The sequence below is a fragment of the Pteropus vampyrus genome, unplaced genomic scaffold (genome assembly GCF_000151845.1).
Source record: "Pteropus vampyrus isolate Shadow unplaced genomic scaffold, Pvam_2.0 Scaffold26, whole genome shotgun sequence".
NCBI classification, from domain to species: domain Eukaryota; kingdom Metazoa; phylum Chordata; class Mammalia; order Chiroptera; family Pteropodidae; genus Pteropus; species Pteropus vampyrus.
This window is the reverse complement of record NW_011888807.1, coordinates 11,668,619-11,676,311: the sequence shown is the minus strand read 5'-3', so window position 1 is coordinate 11,676,311 and position 7,693 is coordinate 11,668,619.

Genomic DNA, 7,693 nt, shown 5'->3' with positions numbered 1-7,693 from the left:
GGATGAATGAATGAATGAATGAATAAATGAAGGAAGGAAGAAAGGAAAGAATAAAGTAGACTTTAGCTTGTAAATTGATTTCAGGTATTCTTTGAAAAGGATTTTCCAAAGCTATATATTGCCTTGAATTTATATATACACAAATGAATTGATACATGTGTATATGTTCACATACACATATACGTACAATCTGAATTCCTACAATATGCCAGGCATTGGGCTATATACACATTTATTAAACCTTACTTTACATATAAGAGAAAGGATCAGAGAGGTCAGAAACTTACTCCAAGTCACCCACCTGAAAAATGACCTAAAAACTATGATAACATGATATCGAGACCTATGGATTTTTATTACAGAAAGATTTGAAAGCTTGATATTCTCCAGTAATAGTATACACTGATAAAACAACTCTCCCAAATCTCATCACTAATATTTGAATTTGATAAGCTAGGAGACCAGAAAACAATAGGTCAAATACAAGTGTCATAAAAATGTTATGTAAAAATAGATAGGGAGAATCTTAACTTCTAAAAGATTTTAAAGTCTAAAAAATTAACTAAATATAAAGAAATGTGTCTCTAGTTTAGAAGGAGAAGCAAACTTATAATGATCTTTTTCATAGAGACAATTGAGAAATTATAAAGACAATTGAGTCAGCAAAGAAATCATTAAATTTTATGAGGAAAATGCTGAATTAAGAATATTGTAATACCGTTAAAGAAAAGGCTTCTTGTTTTCAAATGATATCTGACATTTATTTTTGATTAAAAATTAACTCAGTTGTAGCATCAACTATTAGTTGAGTACCTACTATGTATCAGAATCTCCACTACTTACTGGAATACAGCAGTGAAGTAAAAATAAATGTCTTTGTCCTAAGAGATTTTAGATGTTATCATTAAAGATATACATTAAATAAGTGCACAAACTTGTGATAAATATTCTAATATGAAATATACATGGCATTGCAAGAAATAAAAGTGAGAGAAATAATATAGTCTAGGTATCTGGAAAAACCACTCAGTGGAGCAAACATTTAAGCTGAAACTTGAAAGATATTCTATGAGTCCCATGTTATTGCGCCTTACACAAAAATAATCAGACTTATAGTTATATAAGTATTTCTATCAAAACCTGAAGTTAATTACTTATGGCATCTGTGCATAGATAGATAGATAGATAGATAGATAGATAGATAGATAGATAGATACATATATATATATATAGACTGTATATATATAGACTGTATATATATAGACTGTATATATATCTGTATCTATCTATCTATATCTATCTATCTATCTATATATATCTGCTTCACCTCCATTATATTCATGGATATGCTCTGTTTATCATCTCTCTCTCTATCTATCCATCCATCTATGATAATCTATAATTATCATCTATCTATCTACTTATCTTCCTATCTAGGGAGAGGAGGGAAAGAGAGAAAGAGAGAGAGAGAGAGAGAGAGAGAATGGGATAAAATGGGAGATGGACTCAATAGGAAAGAAAGATGACAAGGCAAATCAATGGGGCATGTATCACTGAAATATGGAGACCTGACTGTCTCCTTATGCCACACACTTATGCATACATGTTTGATCTTTTTACCATACTATCTTATTATATGCTTATTTCCAAGATCAAATAATATTTTTTCTATTCTCTACTATATCGCTTATCAAAGTAAGGCAGTGTTAGAGTCTGAATAAGTGGAGTTTAAATGCATATAAATGGTTGCACTTTGGTTGACTTAATTTTAATTCTCAGAAAATAGCCTCTTACATATTCAACTTATATTTATATTCACTTTTTAAAATCATCCATGTTAATCAAGAACTTAATTCTCATTTTAAGTGAAATGACAATGTTGGTAAAACTGACACTATCTATGACATCAATATAAGAAAGGCATTCTAGAAGGTAAGCAAGAAGGTTATCCTAGGGAAGGAGAAATGATTGCAGCCCAGTATCACACACCATAAAATTCAGCCTGTATTATAAGTTCTCGACTGTATCAAACATAAGATTTTTGTCATTTGCAAATATCAATGACATTCTTCAAGAAAACAGTATTTATTTGGTATGATCAGCAGTGTCCATCACTAATTCATATATCCCGAGGCAGAATATAAGTTATTGATGCCATTATTATAACAGTCTTTTTGTGCTAATCTTTGCCATCACTATTATTTCTGTGTAATTTTAGCTTATAGACAGTTTTGGTACAATGTCAGCAATAGAGAATTTTCATCACAATCGGTATATTGATGAAATTTTCTAAAAATAGCTCTGTTGATACATCATGTGAGCAAAACTCTTAGGACATATAAAAGATGGAATTTTTACAGTGCTGTGGTTATTTGAAATACAGACAGAAAATGAAGACTTTCACCTTTCTTAAACATTTCCACCATTTTAACACAAGGATTTAAATCTTATGTAATGAGATAAAAATTATTATTCTCTAAATAATTCATGACAAAAAATCTTATGTAAGTACAGCCTTTCAATGTATATGTGCTATGAAAAATAACATAGTATTCATTCTTCTTGCAGTTCTATTATACAGAAATAATGGATATGTTAGAGAAGATAAAAAAAGAACATATATGGAAAAAAAGTAAAAACAAATTAGATTTGACAATACTGGTAAATGAACTTTGAGTTCACTCATGTTTTTCATTTTATATAGTTAATTTTATGTCAGAATTTCATCATCACCAGTGGATGGATTCCTATAACTTACTGACAGTTAACACTGCTTTCAGTCTTTTCTCACTTTTGCTCTTACTGTGTTTATTTTGGGGAACTAAACTTTTATATAGACTGTGTTTATTTTGGGGAACTAAACTTTTATATCATCCTCTTTATGTTATTCTCCTACTAAACAATATTTAACACTTAACTATCATATTGAAAAATATCAAATGGCAAACCCACTCTCAATACTTATCTGATATTTTAAATTTATTTTCTTATATAGTTTTTCCTCAGAAGCCAAGTTTCTTACTGTGTCTTGAATGTATCACTTATTCTTTTCCATTATGCTCCATGTGTAGTGTCTTTCTCATCTTCTTTTATCTTTATGATAAACATATACACTTCTTTTCTGGCTCAAAAGTCATTGAAAGAAATTACATAACACTAATGGCTGGAATAGAGATAAGGATTTTTGCTTTTGAATCAACATAGTACCTATACATGTTGCATGAACAGTAGAAAAGTAAATACATTACTTGAGTATACAAAGTTCAAAATATTCATTTTTTTCATTTCTTCAGTTTCAATAAACAAGAATTAGCCCAAACTTTGTACCAGACAATGTACAAGACATGATTTAAGGTTCTGAATGGGTTAAATGTGGACGCTTAATTTAAAAACTAAATTTGGTATATTGATTAGCATATATTAAAATAGTCCCTTATAAAACAGACACAACATGTAAACTCTTTAGCTCGGCTCTCCTGTTAATAGTGTTGAATTTAATTAATCTATCAAGAAATAACTGCTGTGCGCCAAGTTTTGTAATAGAAAGAAGGAAAAAGAGAAAAAAGGAGAGAAAAAGATTGAAAGAAGAAAGGAAAGAAGGAAGGAAGGAAGGAAGGAAGGAAGGAAGGAAGGAAGGAAGGAAGGAAGGAAGGAAGGAAGAGAGGGAGGGAGGGAGGAAGGAAGAGAGGGAGGGAGGGAGGGAGGAAAAAAACCACTTAGTCTATTCTCTCAAATATTTAAAATATCATCTGTTATCTAAAGGTGAGCCAGGAAAGTACTGAGTTATACAATTAAATGGGTCTATTTCTGAAGCTTAGTGAGTAGAATTTAAATTCACGCAATAAAATAATATTATGGGAGATAAATCACATAATAACCTTTGGATTTTGTTGGAAATAAGTTCCATATAAGTGGTGATGGCTCGGAGAGGGAGGGAAGGATACACTCAGATTTGGTAAGAAGAAAAAGAAGATGTAAATAAAATAGATAATAATATAAAGAACAGTTGCTAAGTTGATTTAACTAATTCCCCTAGACAATGTTTTACTTTTTGCTTAGCATCTTTTTAATGAACTAGAAATTTGCCCTGTGGAATCTTAAAGGTATTAGCAATCACTTGATTATGTAGAAAAGAAAAGTATAGAAAATTATAATAATTTGGTAATATGTAATCAAACTCTTTGAACAGTCTTGGTGACATTTAAAATTTTTCAAAATATTCTTAAACCAAGTGATATGAATACTCAATAGTACCTTCAAAAGAAGATCTTCATTTTTCTCTAATCTTTAATCTTTATGGCTCTTTAAAGAAATGTTAGCTCAAATGCATAAAGTTATCTTTAAGCCAGGTTTGTTGTACTATAAGAATAATCTTCCCTGAAGGAAACATCACAGATCATATGCCATGATATTGGAAAGCTTATTTTCTGAAAATCTGGCAAGAGTATGAAAGAAATTAGTGCCTCTCTTTTAAATAAACTAGGAGGTGCTTGTCTAAAGCTAATGTAGAAAATATACCAGGTCTGTATTTTGAGCAGAAGATAAAAAGTCTTTTAAAATTATTTTTATTTTTAAGTAAATTATTTTTAAGTACAATCTTTTTTTATAGATATGTAGAACTCTAACATTACTAAAATGTCTCAAAAATCCTGAACTAAAGGCACTTCAGAAGGTGGGAGAGTTTTAAAAATATTCCTTAGCATAATTTTCTACTTGAAATTATAAAGAAAAGCCATTCTTCACTTTACATTTTAGTGTTGCGAAAGCTAATTATATGGCATCTCTACCTCCCTGCCCCCACAACCATATACATACATCTGTCATCTGTGTATATATGATACTAATATACTCAGTAAAAATATTACAAAACTATATATGTACATGTGTGCATGTGTTTTTTTTGTTTTATATAACACTCTGAGGAATAAAGTTGTATTTTCTATTGATAAGACTATTGAATAGTAGTTCTGTTATTAAAATGATAAATTATTATAAAATTATTTACTATGTAAATAATTTTAGATTTGAGATAATAAAATTTAACTTGAATTATCTTTTAAAAAAGCTATTGCTTCCTTTTTAAAATGCTTTTAGAATGACAATTTGATACTACGAACTGGAAAATAAAATCCTTAATTGTTAAGAAAATGACCAGAAGAGAACAAAGTTATCTAAGTTTGAAAGCCTAAAAATAACTTAAAATTAAGTGTACGAAATTTTTCAGAATAAATTTTCTTCAATAAAAATTTGATATATTTAATAAATAAATTTAATAACTATTTATAAAATTTAATTATGCAACTTGTCGGGGTGAACTTATTCTTTAAGTTTTTTGATACCTAAGTTCCCTCTTAGGAATGAATATTATTGCTACAATTAATTTAACTTTTTCTCTTTTTTTGATATAATACTATTAAAATACATATATAGAATTTTGATTAATATAATTAATACTATTTAAGGACCCATTGTTTATAACGTATTGTCTTAAAAATAAAAAAAAAAGAATGAAGCAAATACAAAGTTTTAGACATTAAAAGATATATGCTTAATGAAGAAAAGAAATATCTAAATGGATAAATTTCAATAGAACATTGTTAATTAAATTGCGAATGTTGTTCTATGGCAATTTAGAAACTTTAATTTATTTTTCCTCAACACTTTATTGTATATGCTACTTTATAATCAGAGATCATTTTGTTTTTCACCATTTCTGTAATATTCAATACTAGTTGGTTTATGATAAAAATCTTACCTTTTAATGGCTCTTTACATAAAATGTTGCTAATTAACTTAGGGTTAATATAAAAATGAAGAATTTACAGTAGTACATAACACATTGCATATACTTACTTTAAGAGAAATACTTTTTATGAATGTCTGTATCAATTTATTTTAAAATTATAGAATTAAACATTTTAACAAAAATGGTGCTATTTTGATGACAACAAAATTCATTTTAATTGAGAACATTGGAATAAATGAGTGGAAATCAAAATACTGTGTGTAACCTATAGGATAGACTATTTTCTTTAAAATTTCTTTGAAATAATACCAATGTCAATATCTGACACAACGTTTTAACTCTACTTGTTTTTAGTGTCTCTTTTGGGATTTCTATAAAGTGTGTCATATTTTTATTTAGTAAGCACAAATTGATTGCTTGCAAATATGCAAAATATCATGCTAGCTGTTGGGAAATATGGTGATGAATAAAATAAAACTTTGTCATTAAGGAATTCACAAGGTAGTAGGAAAGACTGTCATCAAATAGGCCATTACAATACTAAATGAAACAATATAAAACATACAATAGAGAAATTTTAGAAGAGACAAATCAATCTTTGGTAGTTGTCCAAGAGAGTCAAAATACTTTTTCAGGTGGGGGAGGCATTTGAGATGAGTACTGCAGGATATATAAAACTTTATAAGGTGAAAGACCAGTTTTGGGAAGGGGAGAGAGATGAGGGAGAATAACATGTCTGCAGTTCCAGAATAAAGGGAAAGCGAATGCTAAGAGGACAATAAAATTAGAATTGCGTTAAAATTAAGTAAATATTTATGTGAAGGTCATTTAATAACCTCCTAGAAATTTGTCTTGAAACAAAGCAGAATCCCCCAAAGATTGTAACAAGAAATTGATAACTAAACTTCTAGAAAAGTCACCAGTAATAAACAGTGAACACATATGTCAATATGACTGTCAGTAGCATTTGAATTTTTCATTAGAAGACATCTTTTTTGTTGGATATTTTTGAGAAAAACAAAACAAAGCATACGCACACACACACACACACACACGTACACACACTCTCTCATCTATCTCTCTCTCTCTCTATATATATATAAATGTATAGATATACATCTCTCTCTCTCTCTCTGTATATATATATATATACACAGAGGCCATATCTTTGATTTTGCACAGTAAAATATTAATCACCAGGTTTTTAATTAATTGACAGCTTCACCCTTGTTTGGTAATGTTAGGATGCCTGCCAGGTGACGTGGAATGCAGTTTTAACAGAAAGTAGTCTCTTTGTGCATGCTGCTTCTCTTTTCCTTCAACAATAGTTTCACTGACTTCTGTTTCAACCGTCAAAAAAAATAAACTAAACAAATATTAATTATAGTCATCTCAGTAAGATAAGAAGATGAATTGAGTTTTCTACTTCAACAAAATAGCATCTCAGCGGTAAAGTATTTTTTTTCTCCTAGTCTCTTTTAAAGGGAATTATTTTGTAGAAGTCCAATGCTACCAAGAAATTGGTAGTGTTTATTGCTTGTCTCTAATGGAAATTAGATTTTATGGGGAATTGAGATTGATTACCGTTATCTTGACAAGTGAAGATTGAGGGCATATACTATGCAATAGTGTACAGTCTCAACAACAAGGGGGGAAATGTTTAACACCTTAGTTACTAGGTTTTTAAGACCATGATTATAGAAAGGTTCTATTTGCTATGACCATTTCTAATTTTTAAAATAATATCATTTAAGACATATTTAAGATCTATAGAGTAATTTATTATATTTTTTGTTAATTTGTTTTCCTAAAGCAAAAAATATATCCCTCTTTATTGACTAGAACAAAATCTAGTTTAGACCCAGTTTTATTTATCTATCAAAAATAATGAGAAGTAGGACAAGGGTGGTTGTAATTAAGTTATAATTATGAGAAACTTAACCATGT